A 14,474-nucleotide genomic window follows, 5' to 3' on the forward strand; every position below is an offset into this window, starting at 1 on the left:
AGCTACAGCCGTGAACTACCGTACTGTGTCTGCTGCTAGTATAGACTGGATGATAAATAATGATATAAAAAATATATATATATCACTACTGCAGCCGGACAGGTATATATTATATAATGAGGGACCTGCTGGACACTGTCTGTCAGCAGAATGAGTTTTTTAATTTTTATAGAATAAAAAAACACCACACAAGTCACACGACGAGTGTACTTTTTCAGGCAGACAATCACAATATACTATACTGGTGGTCAGTGTGGTCAGGTCACTGGTCACAGTGGTCAGTGGTCAGTCACACTGGCAGTGGCACTCTGGCAGCAAAAGTGTGCACTGTTTAATATGTACTCCTGGCTCCTGCTATAACCTATAACTGCTCCCCAGTCTCCCCCACAATTAAGCTGTGTGAGCACAGTCAGATATTATACATAGATGATGCAGCACACTGGGCTGAGCACAGATATGGTATGTGAGTGTGACTGAGTCACTGTGTATCGTTTTTTTCAGGCAGAGAACAAGAACAGAACGGATTATTAAATAATAATAAATTATAAAACTGCACTGGTGGGTCAGGTCACTGGTCATCAGTCACTAGTATAACTCCTCCTAAGCTCCAGTAAGTAAATGAAGTGTCTCACTCTCACTCTCCTATCTATTTTAATTTCTAAACGGAGAGGACGCCAGCCACGTCCTCTCCCTATCAATCTCAATGCACGTGTGAAAATGGCCGCGACGCGCGGCTCCTTATATAGAATCCGAGTCTCGCGATAGAATCCGAGCCTCGCGAGAATCCGACAGCGTGATGATGACGTTCGGGCGCGCTCGGGTTAACCGAGCAAGGCGGGAAGATCCGAGTCGCTCGGACCCGTGTAAAAAAACATGAAGTTCGGGCGGGTTCGGATTCAGAGAAACCGAACCCGCTCATCTCTACTCCCAACATGACCCTCTCTCCTGAACTTTTCTCTTAAATTATGATTACCGGCACCTGTTTTAAATAGATTAATGGATTAGAAAGGTGTTTCACCACAGGTGATGGCAATCATACATTAACCCCTTCAGTGGCGGGATTTTGGAATTTGGTCACACCTCCCAGGGCAGGTTTTTATTTATTTTTTTACCTGCGAATTGCCAGGGGTTTCATGCTTTTTGCCAGGGGTTTTATGCTCTGGGATCCATGTTCGTTGCCTTAGGGAATGCTCATTGCCTAGGGGTAGCTAGTGATGGCCATCGACCAACGATGATTCAAAATCATTGATGGTCTATGACCGATGTTGAATACTTTTACCATTGATGGGGGAGAACCAGATGGTTTCCCGTCATCGATGGTTCAGTGCTACCGAATTGTTTTTTTTCCCGAAAAGTGTCAGGGAACGGAGCTTAGTTCCACCCCTCTGACACCCACTAAGCCATGCCCCCTGCTTCATTTGCATGTGTACCAGGGCCGTTGCAAGGGTGTTCGGCGCCTCCCTGCAAACTATAAATTTGCGCCCTCCCTCCCATACTTAATAAAGAGACAGTGCGCACCGAAGTCGCACGCCGCAAGAAGCGGGTGGGGTGTGGCCACACAATAGTACCAATTCAAATTACTCTAGAAAGTAGCACAATCTTGTTCACATTACACCGCACACTGGGGGGTCATTCCGACCCGTTCGCACGCAGCGGTTTTTCGCTGCGGTGCGAGCGGGTCGGAACTGCGCATGCGCGCCAGACGCATTGCGCATGCCATCGCCGGGAAGCGACGCCGCCAGCGAGAAATGTGATCGCATCGGTGATCGCAAGAAGATGGACAGGCAGGAGGTGTTCCGGGGCAGATACTCACCGTTTTCCAGGCGTGGTGGGTCCAACGCATGGAGGGCGGATGTCTGACGTCATAGCCGGGAACATCATCGCTGGATCCGTCGCACTGGTGAGTAGCTGCAGGGCTGGTCTTGTTTTGCTTTAAACTTTTTTAGCATAGCAGGGCTGCACAAGCAATCGCAGCCCTGCTATGCTAAAATACACTCCCCCACAGATATGAGATAGATAGATAGATAGATAGATAAAAGGCAGACAGATAGACAGTAGCGCCACTACACCAGGTAGAACCCCTTTTACACATTATGGCAGCCAGTCCCTCTTTTTACACATTACGGCAGCCAGTCCCCCTTTTTACACATTACGGCAGACAGCGTCCCCCTTTCTACATATTACGGCAGACAGCGTCCCCTTTTTACACATTAGGTAGACTGCGTCCCCTTTTTACACATTACGGCAGACAACGTCCCTTTACACACTACGGCAGCCAGTCCCCCTTTTTTTTACACATGACGGCAGACAGCGTCCCCTTTTTACACATTACGGCAGACAGCGTCCCCTTTTTACACATTAGGTAGACCGCGTCCCCTTTTTACACATTACGGCAGACAGCGTCCCCCTTTTTACACATTACGGCAGACAGCGTCCCCCTTTTTACACATTACGGCAGTCAGTGTCCCCTTTTTTACACATTACGGCAGACAGCATCCCCTTTTTACACATTACGGCAGACAGCGTCCCCTTTTTACACATTACGGCAGACAGCGTCCCCTTTTTACACATTACGGCAGACAGTGTCCCCTTTTTACACATTACGGCAGACAGCGTCCCCTTTTTACACATTGCGGCAGGCAGATTCCCCCTTTTTACACATTACGGCAGACCGCTTCCCCTTTTTACACATTACGGCAGTCAGTGTCCCCTTTTGACACATTACGGCAGACAGCATCCCCTTTTTACACATTACGGCAGACAGCGTCCCCCTTTTAAACATTAGATAGATAGAAAGATAGATAGATAGATACATAGATAGATGATAGATAATAGACAGACACATAGATAGAGTCCATAGGGATGGGGGCATCTAGTGGCTCCTGGCGGTACTGCAGTCAGCAGTGACTGCGGCTCTCAGCTTCCGAAGTCGTCCTTTGCTGGTCCCGCCCCCACACCTCCCCTTACTAGCGTCACACAGCGCTGTCACAGGACGGGAGGAGGTGGGGCTGGAGTGGGGGGACAGAAGTTCCGCGATCCAGGCTGCCGGCTGCTGCTGCTTGTACAGTGATAGGCGCAGCGGCAGCCGGCAACAACAGCACACAGTGAAGGGATGCAGTGTAGGGAAAGCGCCTCTCCTGCCTGGCGCCTACCTGCACTGCATCCCTTCGCTGAGCGGGTTCCGCCGGCTCTGATGTGTACTGCAAATCAGGGATGGCCATCAATGGGTAAAACCATCAATGGATCCATTTCAGATGGTTTTACACCATTGAGGTTATCCATCGATGGTGTAAAACCATCGATGGGGGGGGGGGAGGTGGAGCAGTGGCATGCCTGGATAATTTCCGGTGTTGTAAGTCTGCACAGCGCAGCTGGCCCCGGAAATCATCCGAGCATAACCTCGAAGGGGTTGAGGGGGAAGTCCAGGAACAGAATAGAATCATATATAGTCAGTGCTATTTTTGTAGGAAAATAGGTTCCAGAACAGTGGGCGGGTCAGAGGTGAGCGGTAATGAGTACTGCCATATATATACACATTGCCCTCAGCAGTGCCAGTTACTCAATGCCCCCAGCAGTGCCAGATACACAATGCCCCCAGCAGTGCCAGATATACAATGCCCCCAGCAGTGCCAGATGCACAACTTTTTGCAGCCCGCCTCCTATGGGGGAGTGTATTTTTGCATAGCAAGGCTGTGATCGCTTGTGCAGCCGAGCTATGCAAAAACATTTTGTGCAGATGAGGAGTAGGTCTGGACTTACTTACCCACTGCGATGACTTCAGCATCTCAGGTCCCGGAATTGACGTCAGACACCCGCCCTACAAACGCCTGGACACATCTGCGTTGGATCTTCACTCCCCGAAAACGGTCAGTTGCCACCCCAGAACGCCTTCCTCCTGTCAATCACGTTGCAATCGCGGCAGCGACCGTTTTTTTCTTTAATTCAGTCGCTGCCCGGCGTTCCCCTTCGCCGGGCAGCAAAGTGCCTGCGCATTGCGCCCGCTGCGCATGCGCATTACGGATCCGTTCGCACGGCTGCGAAAAAATGCAGCGTGCGAATGGGTCGGAATGACCCCCATTGCCCTCAGCAATATAGTAAATATATAATTGAGAGCGCAAATAGTAAAAAAATAACAATTTTAATATATAAAAATGAGATACATTGAAAAATATATATATCTGTCAGAAATATTCCAGAAAAATCTGTCACTTACTCACAGTATAAACATGCTTATTGTTATAGTCAACCAGTATAGCTTATTGTCCCAGTACACCTGAAGAATATTGAAGGCTTTGCATTAATGGAAGTACACCTGTCTTTATTATGGCCAGCGCTGTACTCGACCTCAGGTATACTTGCTTTCACTATTGAGAGTTAGTGCAGTTGACATATATAGGCCCTCATTCCGAGTTGATCGCTCGCTAGCTACTTTTTGCAGCCGTGCAAACGTATAGTCGCCGCCCACGGGGGAGTGTATTTTCGCTTTGCAAGTATGCGATCGCCTGTGCAGCCGAGCGGGACGAAAACGTTTTTTGCCGTTTCTGAGGAGATCTGAACTTACTCAGCCCTTGCGATCACTTCAGCCTGTCCGGTCCCGGACTTGACGTCAGACGCCCGCCCTGCAAACGCCAGGACATGCCTGCATTTTCCCTACCACTCCCAGAGAACAGTCAGTTGACACCCATAAACGGCCTCTTTCTGTCAATCTCGTTGCGAATGGAATCGTTGCTAGAAGCATTGCACAGCAACAATGCTGTTTGTACCCGTACGACGCGCGTGGGCATTGTGGTACATACGCATGCGCAGTAGTAACTTGATCGCTGCGCTGTGAAAACCGGCAGCGTGCGATCAATGAGGAATGAGGGCCATAGTCATTATCCAGCACATAGAAACTCAGAGCTGGGTGTGAGTTTTGATCACCCTGCAGGTAAAAAATGCTGATACTTACAGATCCAGCGCTTCGGCTTCCGCCGGCTTGTAATGTGTGGGATGCGGGTGTCCGTATATCGGGGATTCAAAGCTGCCTCTGGTTTATGGTGTCCAGTACACCGCAAGCATCCCACTGCAGCTGAGGACGCTGGTCCCGATGTCGGGATGGATTATACGATCTGGAGGGAGGGCCCTGCTCAGGTGGATGTTTTCTTCCAAGTCCAGGAACAGAGCATTCTGTCCCTTCTGGAGAGGGTCGTGTTGGGATATATGGTAAATTGTTGGGGATCATGATGCAAAGAAAGTACTTACCATAATATGAAAACAGTTGGCAATGATGGCTCTGTCTAAATGATCCAGTAATCTAAGATTATACTATAAAATAACTGCTTTTTCTCTTACGTCCTAGAGGATGCTGGGGACTCCGTAAGGACCATGGGGTATAGACGGGCTCCGCAGGAGATAGGGCACCTAAAAAGAACTTTGACTATGGGTGTGCACTGGCTCCTCCCTCTATGCCCCTCCTCCAGACCTCAGTTAGATTCTGTGCCCAGAGGAGAAAGGGTACACTGCAGAGAGCTCTCCAGAGTTTTCTGTTTTAAAAGAATTTCTCTGACGTCCTAGTGGATGCTGGGAACTCCGTAAGGACCATGGGGAATAGACGGGCTCCGCAGGAGACTGGGCACTCTAAAAGAAAGATTAGGTCCTATCTGGTGTGCACTGGCTCCTCCCTCTATGCCCCTCCTCCAGACCTCAGTTAGAATCTGTGCCCGGCCAGAGCTGGATGCACCTAGTGGGCTCTCCTGAGCTTGCTAGTAAAGAAAGTATTTGTTAGGTTTTTTATTTTCAGTGAGATCTGCTGGCAACAGACTCACTGCTACGTGGGACTGAGGGGAGAGAAGCAAACCTACCTGCGTGCAGCTAGCTTGTGCTTCTTAGGCTACTGGACACCATGAGCTCCAGAGGATTCGAACACCGGGCCTGACCTCGATCGTCCGTTCCCGGAGCCGCGCCGCCGTCCCCCTTGCAGAGCCAGAAGACAGAAGAAGGAGATGAAATCGGCGGCAGAAGACTCCGGTCTTCATTAAGGTAGCGCACAGCACTGCAGCTGTGCGCCATTGCTCCCACTGCACACCACACACTCCGGTCACTGTAGGGTGCAGGGCACTGGGGGGGGGGGCGCCCTGGGCAGCAATAAGATTACCTTTTGGCACATTATGCACATAATACAGTCTGGAAAACTGTATATGTGCAAAAAAACCCGCCATTAAGATATACAAAATGCGGGAGAAGCCCGCCGCTGAGGGGGCGGGGCCTTCTTCCTCAGCACACCAGCGCCATTTTCTCTTCACAGCTCCGCTGGAAGGACGCTCCCCAGGCTCTCCCCTGCAGTATCCAGTACAAGAAGGGTAAAAAAGAGAGGGGGGGGCACATAAATTTAGGCGCAAATAAGATAATAAGCAGCTATTGGGAAAAATCACTCATTATAGTGTAAATCCCTGTGTTATATAGCGCTGTGGTGTGTGCTGGCATACTCTCTCTCTGTCTCCCCAAAGGACTTTGTGGGGTCCTGTCCTCAGTCAGAGCATTCCCTGTGTGTGTGCGGTGTGTCGGTACGGCTGTGTCGACATGTTTGATGAGGAGGGTTACGTGGAGGCGGAGCAAGGGCAGATAAGTGTGGTGTCGCCCCCGACGGGGCCGACACCGGATTGGATGGATATGTGGACAGCCGGGATCTCAGCCCGCGCCTGCCCAGGCGTCTCAGAGGCCATCAGGGGCTCATAAACGCCCGCTAGCTCAGATGGTAGACACAGATGTCGACACGGAGTCTGACTCCAGTGTAGATGAGGATGAGACAAATGCACAGTCTACAAAAGCCATCCGATGCATGATTACTGCAATGAAAAATGTATTGCACATTTCTGATACTAACCCGGTTACTACCAGGAAGGGTATTTTGTTTGGGGAGAAAAAGCAGCCAGTGACTTTTCCCCCATCTGATGAATTAAATGAATTGTGTGAAGAAGCGTGGAGTTCCCCCGATAAGAAACTAGTGATTTCTAAGAGGTTACTGATGGCGTACCCTTTCCCGCCAACGGACAGGTTACGTTGGGAAACATCCCCTAGGGTGGACAAGGCGCTCACACGCTTATCAAAAAAGGTGGCACTGCCGTCTCAGGATACGGCCGCCTTAAAGGAGCCTGCGGATAGAAAGCAGGAAGCTATCCTGAAGTCTGTGTATACACACTCAGGTACTATACTGAGACCTGCTATTGCTTCAGCATGGATGTGTAGTGCTGCAGCCGCATGGTCTGATTCCCTGTCAGACAACATTGATTCCCTCGACAGGGATACTATTTTGCTAACCATAGAACATATAAAAGACGTCGTCTTATATATGCGGGATGCACAGAGGGACATTTGCCTGCTGGCATCTAGAATTAATGCAATGTCCATTTCTGCCAGGAGAGTATTATGGACTCGGCAGTGGACAGGTGATGCTGATTCTAAAAGACACATGGAGGTTTTGCCTTATAAGGGTGAGGAATTGTTTGGGGACGGCCTCTCGGACCTCGTATCCACGGCAACAGCCGGGAAGTCAACTTTTTTACCTCAGGTTCCTTCACAGCCTAAGAAAGCACTGTATTATCATATACAGTCCTTTCTTCCTCAGAAAGGCAAGCGGATCAGAGGCGCATCCTTTCTGCCCAGAGGTAGGGGTAGAGGAAAGAAGCTGCACCAGGCAGCCAGTTCCCAGGAACAAAAATCCTCCCCCGCTTCCTCTAAGTCCACCGCATGACGCTGGGGCTCCACAGGCGGAGCCGGGTGCGGTGGGGGCGCGTCTCCGAAACTTCAGCAACCAGTGGGTGGGCTCACAAGTGGATCTCTGGGCTGTACAAATTGTATCTCAGGGATACAAGCTGGAGTTCGAGGCGACTCCCCCTCGCCGTTACCTCAAATCAGCCTTACCAGCTGCTCCCAGGGAAAGGGAGGTAGTACTGGCGGCAATTCACAAGCTGTACCTCCAGCAGGTGATAATCAAGGTTCCCCTCCTTCAACAGGGACGGGGTTACTATTCCACAATGTTTGTGGTACCGAAACCAGACGGTTCGGTGAGACCCATTCTGAATTTAAAATCCTTGAACACTTATATAAGGAAGTTCAAGTTCAAAATGGAATCGCTCAGGGCGGTTATTGCAAGCCTGGAAGAGGGGGATTTTATGGTGTCGCTGGACATCAAGGATGCTTACTTGCATGTCCCCGTTTACCCACCTCACCAGGAGTACCTCAGGTTTGTGGTACAGGATTGTCATTACCAATTCCAGACGTTGCCGTTTGGTCTGTCCACGGCACCGAGAGTATTTACCAAGGTAATGGCCGAAATGATGATACTCCTTCGGAAAAAGGGAGTTATAAGTATCCCGTACTTGGACGATCTCCTTATAAAGGCGAGGTCCAGAGAGCAGTTGTTAGTCAGCGTAGCACTCTCTCAGGAAGTGTTGCAACAGCACGGCTGGATTCTGAATATCCCAAAGTCGCAGCTGATTCCTGCGACGCGTCTGCTCTTCCTGGGCATGATTCTGGACACAGAACAGAAGAAGGTGTTTCTCCCGGTGGAGAAGGCCCAGGAATTGTCATCTCTGGTCAGGGACCTCCTGAAACCAAAACAGGTGTCGGTGCATCACTGCACGCGAGTCCTGGGAAAGATGGTGGCTTCTTACGAAGCAATTCCCTTCGGCAGGTTCCATGCAAGGATCTTTCAGTGGGATCTGTTAGATAAATGGTCCGGATCGCATCTTCAGATGCATCGGTTGATCACCCTGTCCCCAAGGGCCAGGGTGTCTCTGCTGTGGTGGCTGCAGAGTGCTCATCTTCTCGAGGGCCGCAGATTCGGCATACAGGACTGGGTCCTGGTGACCACGGACGCAAGCCTCCGAGGATGGGGGGCAGTCACTCAGGGAAGGAACTTCCAAGGACGGTGGTCAAGTCAGGAGACTTCACTACACATAAATATACTGGAACTAAGGGCCATTTACAACGCCCTGAGTCAAGCAGAGCCCCTGCTTCAAAACCAACCAGTGCTGATTCAATCAGACAACATCACGGCGGTCGCCCATGTAAACCGCCAGGGCGGCACAAGAAGCAGGATGGCGATGGCAGAAGCCACAAGGATTCTCCGATGGGCGGAAAATCACGTGCTAGCACTGTTAGCAGTGTTCATTCCGGGAGTGGACAACTGGGAAGCAGACTTCCTCAGCAGGCACGACCTCCACCCGGGAGAGTGGGGACTTCATCCAGAAGTCTTCACGCAGATTGTAAACCGTTGGGAACGGCCACAGGTGCACATGATGGCGTCCCGCCTCAACAAAAAGCTAAAAAAATATTGCGCCAGGTCAAGGGACCCTCAGGCAATAGCTGTGGACGCACTAGTGACACCGTGGGTGTACCAGTCGGTTTATGTGTTCCCTCCTCTTCCTCTCATACCCAAGGTACTGAGGATAGTAAGAAAGAGAGGAGTAAGAACTATACTCATCGTTCCGGATTGGCCAAGAAGAACTTGGTACCCAGAACTACAAGAAATGATCTCAGAGGACCCATGGCCTCAGCCTCTCAGATGGGACCTGTAACAGCAGGGGCCCTGTCTGTTCCAAGACTTACCGCGGCTGCGTTTGACGGCATGGCGGTTGAACGCCGGATCCTAACGGAAAAGGGCATTCCAGATGAAGTGATTCTGTTAGGGTCTCCTGCTCTGTGCTGCCACGTCGTCATGGCAACCGGGAGACCAGTGCTAGCGGAGTAACCTGAGCGTAGCTGATACTCCGGTTCGGGTCTTTTGCTGTGCAGTGGTTACAGGCTCTGTGCACGGCAGGGGATCCGGTGCTGGTTTTTGTGCTCACAGTCTGTGAGGTCTGAGTGGGGCGTGGACAACACCTGCTATATAAACCCTCTTCTCAGGTTAGGCAGATGCTGCTGAATCTTTGTTGGTTAGTCAGTTCCTGAAAGCTAGCTAGTACTGTGTAAACTTTGTATTTGTTTGTTGCTTACTGCAAATAGGCCTTGGGATTTGGTATTACACTCTGCCAATCCAGACCTAGCAGTAAGACTGGAGTCAGTCGTTTAACCTGCTGGGGTTCTTTTGCTACTCTGTGAACCTAGCAAGTTTGCGGCTGTATTCTCAGACTTGCCTGCCAAAATCCTTTCTCACTGTGCAAGGTGTTCAGGTGTCAGTTTAGTGGCAGTAAGCTGAACCAGTGCACTGCAAGTGAGGACTAGGATTGTGGAGATTCTCCTTGTGTCTATTATTCCATCTCTGACCAAGGAGTTTACTGCCACACCCGTTGGTAACCCTTTAGGGTTTTGCTGTTGCCCTTAGCAACAGCATTTCGGGTTCTCTACGTATTAAATCACAACATCTCACTTCTTTCCATCTGAGCATTCCTAATACTAGGGAGACACCCAGTTTCTTAGCCTTTGGGCTTCTCTGTTCACTTTGTGTTTATTTTGTTACCCTATCACCTTCTGTGTATGTAATGTCATATTCCCCAGTCTGTCTGTGAGTTCATTTGTTTTGCATCCCTCTCCGTTCAGACACCAGTACATTCCTGCTGGCACTGGTGTGCATAACAGATTCCTACGCTGATAAAGGCTAGGAAAGACGTGACAGCACAACATTATCACCGTATATGGTGAAAATATGTTGCTTGGTGTGAGGCCAGGAAGGCCCCTACAGAGGAATTCCAGCTGGGTCGATTCCTGCACTTCCTACAGTCAGGAGTGACTATGGGCCTAAAATTAGGATCCATAAAAGTCCAGATTTCGGCCCTATCTATTTTCTTTCAAAAAGAACTGGCTTCACTGCCTGAAGTTCAGACGTTTGTTAAGGGAGTGCTGCATATTCAGCCCCCTTTTGTGCCTCCAGTGGCACCTTGGGATCTTAACGTTGTGTTGGATTTCCTGAAATCCCACTGGTTTGAGCCACTTAAGACCGTGGAGATAAAATATCTCACGTGGAAAGTGGTCATGCTATTGGCCTTAGCTTCGGCTAGGCGTGTGTCAGAATTGGCGGCTTTGTCATGTAAAAGCCCTTATCTGATCTTCCATATGGACAGGGCAGAATTGAGGACTCGTCCCCAATTTCTCCCTAAGGTGGTATCAGCGTTTCATTTGAACCAACCTATTGTGGTGCCTGCGGCTACTTGGGACTTGGAGGACTCCAAGTTACTAGATGTAGTCAGGGCTTTGAAAATCTATGTAGCCTGGACGGCTGGAGTCAGGAAAACTGACTCGCTGTTTATCCTGCATGCACCCAACAAGCTGGGTGCTCCTGCTTCAAAGCAAACTATTGCGCGCTGGATCTGTAACACGATTCAGCAAGCTCATTCTGCGGCAGGATTGCCGCATCCAAATTCATGTAAAAGCCCATTCCACAAGGAAGGTGGGCTTTTCTTGGGCGGCTGCCCGAGGGGTCTCGGCTTTACAGCTTTGCCGAGCTGCTACTTGGTCGGGTTCAAACACATTTGCTAAGTTCTACAAGTTTGATACGCTGGCTGAGGAGGACCTTGCCTTTGCTCATTCGGTGCTGCAGAGTCATCCGCACTCTCCCGCCCGTTTGGGAGCTTTGGTATAATCCCCATGGTCCTTACGGAGTTCCCAGCATCCACTAGGACGTCAGAGAAAATAAGAATTTACTCACCGGTAATTCTATTTCTCGTAGTCCGTAGTGGATGCTGGGCGCCCATCCCAAGTGCGGACTCTCTGCAATACATGTATATAGTTATTGCTTAACTAAAGGGTTATTGTTATGAGCCATCTGTTACTGAGGCTCAGTTGTTGTTCATACTGTTAACTGGGTATGGTTATCACAAGTTGTACAGTGTGATTGGTGTGGCTGGTATGAGTCTTACCCTGGATTCCAAATCCTTTCCTTGTTGTGTCAGCTCTTCCGTGCACAGTTTCCTTAACTGAGGTCTGGAGGAGGGGCATAGAGGGAGGAGCCAGTGCACACCAGATAGGACCTAATCTTTCTTTTAGAGTGCCCAGTCTCCTGCGGAGCCCGTCTATTCCCCATGGTCCTTACGGAGTTCCCAGCATCCACTACGGACTACGAGAAATAGAATTACCGGTGAGTAAATTCTTATTTTTGTTAGGTTTTTTATTTTCAGGGAGTCCTGTTGGCAACAGGCTCCCTGCATCGTGGGACTGAGGAGAGAGAAGCAGAGCTGGCTTTACGGTTGGGCTCTGTTTCTAGGCTACTGGACACCATTAGCTCCAGAGGGTGTCGGAACACAGGTCTCATCTGGGGTTCGTCCCGAAGCCGCGCCGCCGTCCTCCTCACAGATGCCGAAGATAGAAGCCGGGTGAGTATGAGAAGGCAGAAGACATCAGGCGGCAGAAGACATCAGATCTTCATGAGGTAAGGCACGCAGCGGTAAGCTGCGCGCCATTGCTCCCACTATACACACACAGAGCAGCACTGAAGGGTACAGGGCGCTGGGGGGGGGCGCCCTGGGCAGCAATATTCCTCACTTCTGGGCATGTTAAGATGGATTAGGCTGCGGAGGCAGTAAATCCAAGAATCCCCCGCCATTTTAATAAAAAAAGCACTGGGACCGAAGCCCGCCGTCGGGTGGGCGGGGCTTGATCCTCAGCACTAACCAGCGCCATTTTCTCCACAGAGGCTGCATGCTGAACGCTGGCTCCCTGGTCTCTCCCCTGCTGAACTTCACAGGCTGGAAAAAAGAGGAGGGGGGCACATTGGCGACGCAGTGAGTGGGAATTGGTATATTATTATATAAAAAAGCGCTATCTGGTCATATTTTTCAACAGTGTTATTAAGCGCTGGGTGTGTGCTGGCATACTCTCTCTCTGTCTCTCCTAAGGGCCTGGTTGGGGTTTTGTCCCCTTGAGGTTAATCCCTGTGTGTTTGTGGGGTGTCGTTACGTGGTGTCGACATGTCTGAAGCGGAAGGCTTCTCCAAGGAGGAGGTGGAGCAAATGAGTGGTGTGTCCCTGTCGGTTGTGCCGACTCCGGAATGGATGGACATGTGGCATATGTTGAATGCAAGTGTGGCATCTTTACATAAAAGGCTTGATAAGGCTGACTTAGGGGGGACATCAGGGGGTCAATCCTCAGATTGGACCGACTCACAGGGCCCGTCGGGGTCTCAAAAGCGTCCCTTAACACAAGACACTATTACCGACACGGATTATGATTCCAGTGTCGACTATGACTAAGTAAAATTGTACCCTAGGGTGACTAAAACCATTCAGTGTATGATTGTGGCAATAAGGGATGTGTTGCATATTGAGGATGAACCCTCGGTCCCCGACACAAGGGTACACATGTTTAAGGAAAAGAAACAGATTATTAATATTCCCACATCTCATGAATTAAATGATTTCTTTGGAAAAGCTTGGGAGACTCCGGAAAAGAGACCGCAGATCCCCAAAAGAATTTATATGGCATACCCCTTCCCTAAGCAGGACAGGGAGATTTGGGAATCACCCCCCACTGTGGACAAGGCCCTGACGCGCTTGTCCAAGAAAGTGGCGCTACCGTCTCCTGACACAGCGGCCCTTAAGGACCCTGCAGATCGCAGGCAAGAAACTACCTTAAAGTGTATTTATTTCTCATACGGGTGCTGTGCTAAGACCGACAATTGCGTCGGCATGGGTGTGTAGCGCAATTGCAGCTTGGACAGATGAGCTGACAGATCAATTTAATAATATGGATAAGGATACTATATTCTTAACTCTAGCCCATATTAAAGACGCAGTCTTATTTATGAGGGATGCTCAAAGGGACATTGGACTGCTAGCTTCTAGGGCCAATGCCATGTCTATCTCGGCGAGAAGATCCTTATGGACTCGCCAATGGACGGGTGATGCGGATTCCATAAAACATATGGAAGTACTACCCTATAAGGGTGATGTATTGTTTGGGGATGGGCTGACGGACCTGGTTTCCACAGCTACAGCAGGTAAATCATATTTTTGACCATATATTCCCCAACAGCAAAAGAAAGTAACACCCTATCAGATGCAGTCCTTTCGGTCGCACAAATCCAGAAGAGAACGGGGATCCGCTTTCCTCGCCAGAGGTAAGGGCAGAGGCAAAAGAGCACCTGCTTCGGCAGGTGCCCAGGACCAAAAGTCCTCCCCGGCTGCTCCAAAACCCACAGCATGACGCTGGGGCTCCCCTGAGGGAGTCCGCACCGGTGGGGGCACGTCTTCGACTTTTCAGTCAGACCTGGGTCAGATCAGACCTGAATCCCTGGGTGTTGGAAATAGTTTCCCAGGGGTACAAACTGGAATTCGAGGAGGTGCCCCCGCGCCGATTTTTTAAATCGACCCTACCAGCTTCCACATCGGAAAGGGATATAGTGTTAGCTGCATTTCAAACGCTGTCTATACAGCAAGTGATAATCAAGGTTCCCCTGCACCAGCAGGGAAGAGGTTACTACTCAACCCTATTTGTGGTCCCGAAACCGGACGGTTCGGTCAGACCTATTTTGAATCTGAAATCCCTAAACCTGTACATAAAAA

The sequence above is a fragment of the Pseudophryne corroboree genome, chromosome 4, assembly GCF_028390025.1.
Source record: "Pseudophryne corroboree isolate aPseCor3 chromosome 4, aPseCor3.hap2, whole genome shotgun sequence".
Taxonomy (NCBI): Eukaryota; Metazoa; Chordata; class Amphibia; order Anura; family Myobatrachidae; genus Pseudophryne; species Pseudophryne corroboree.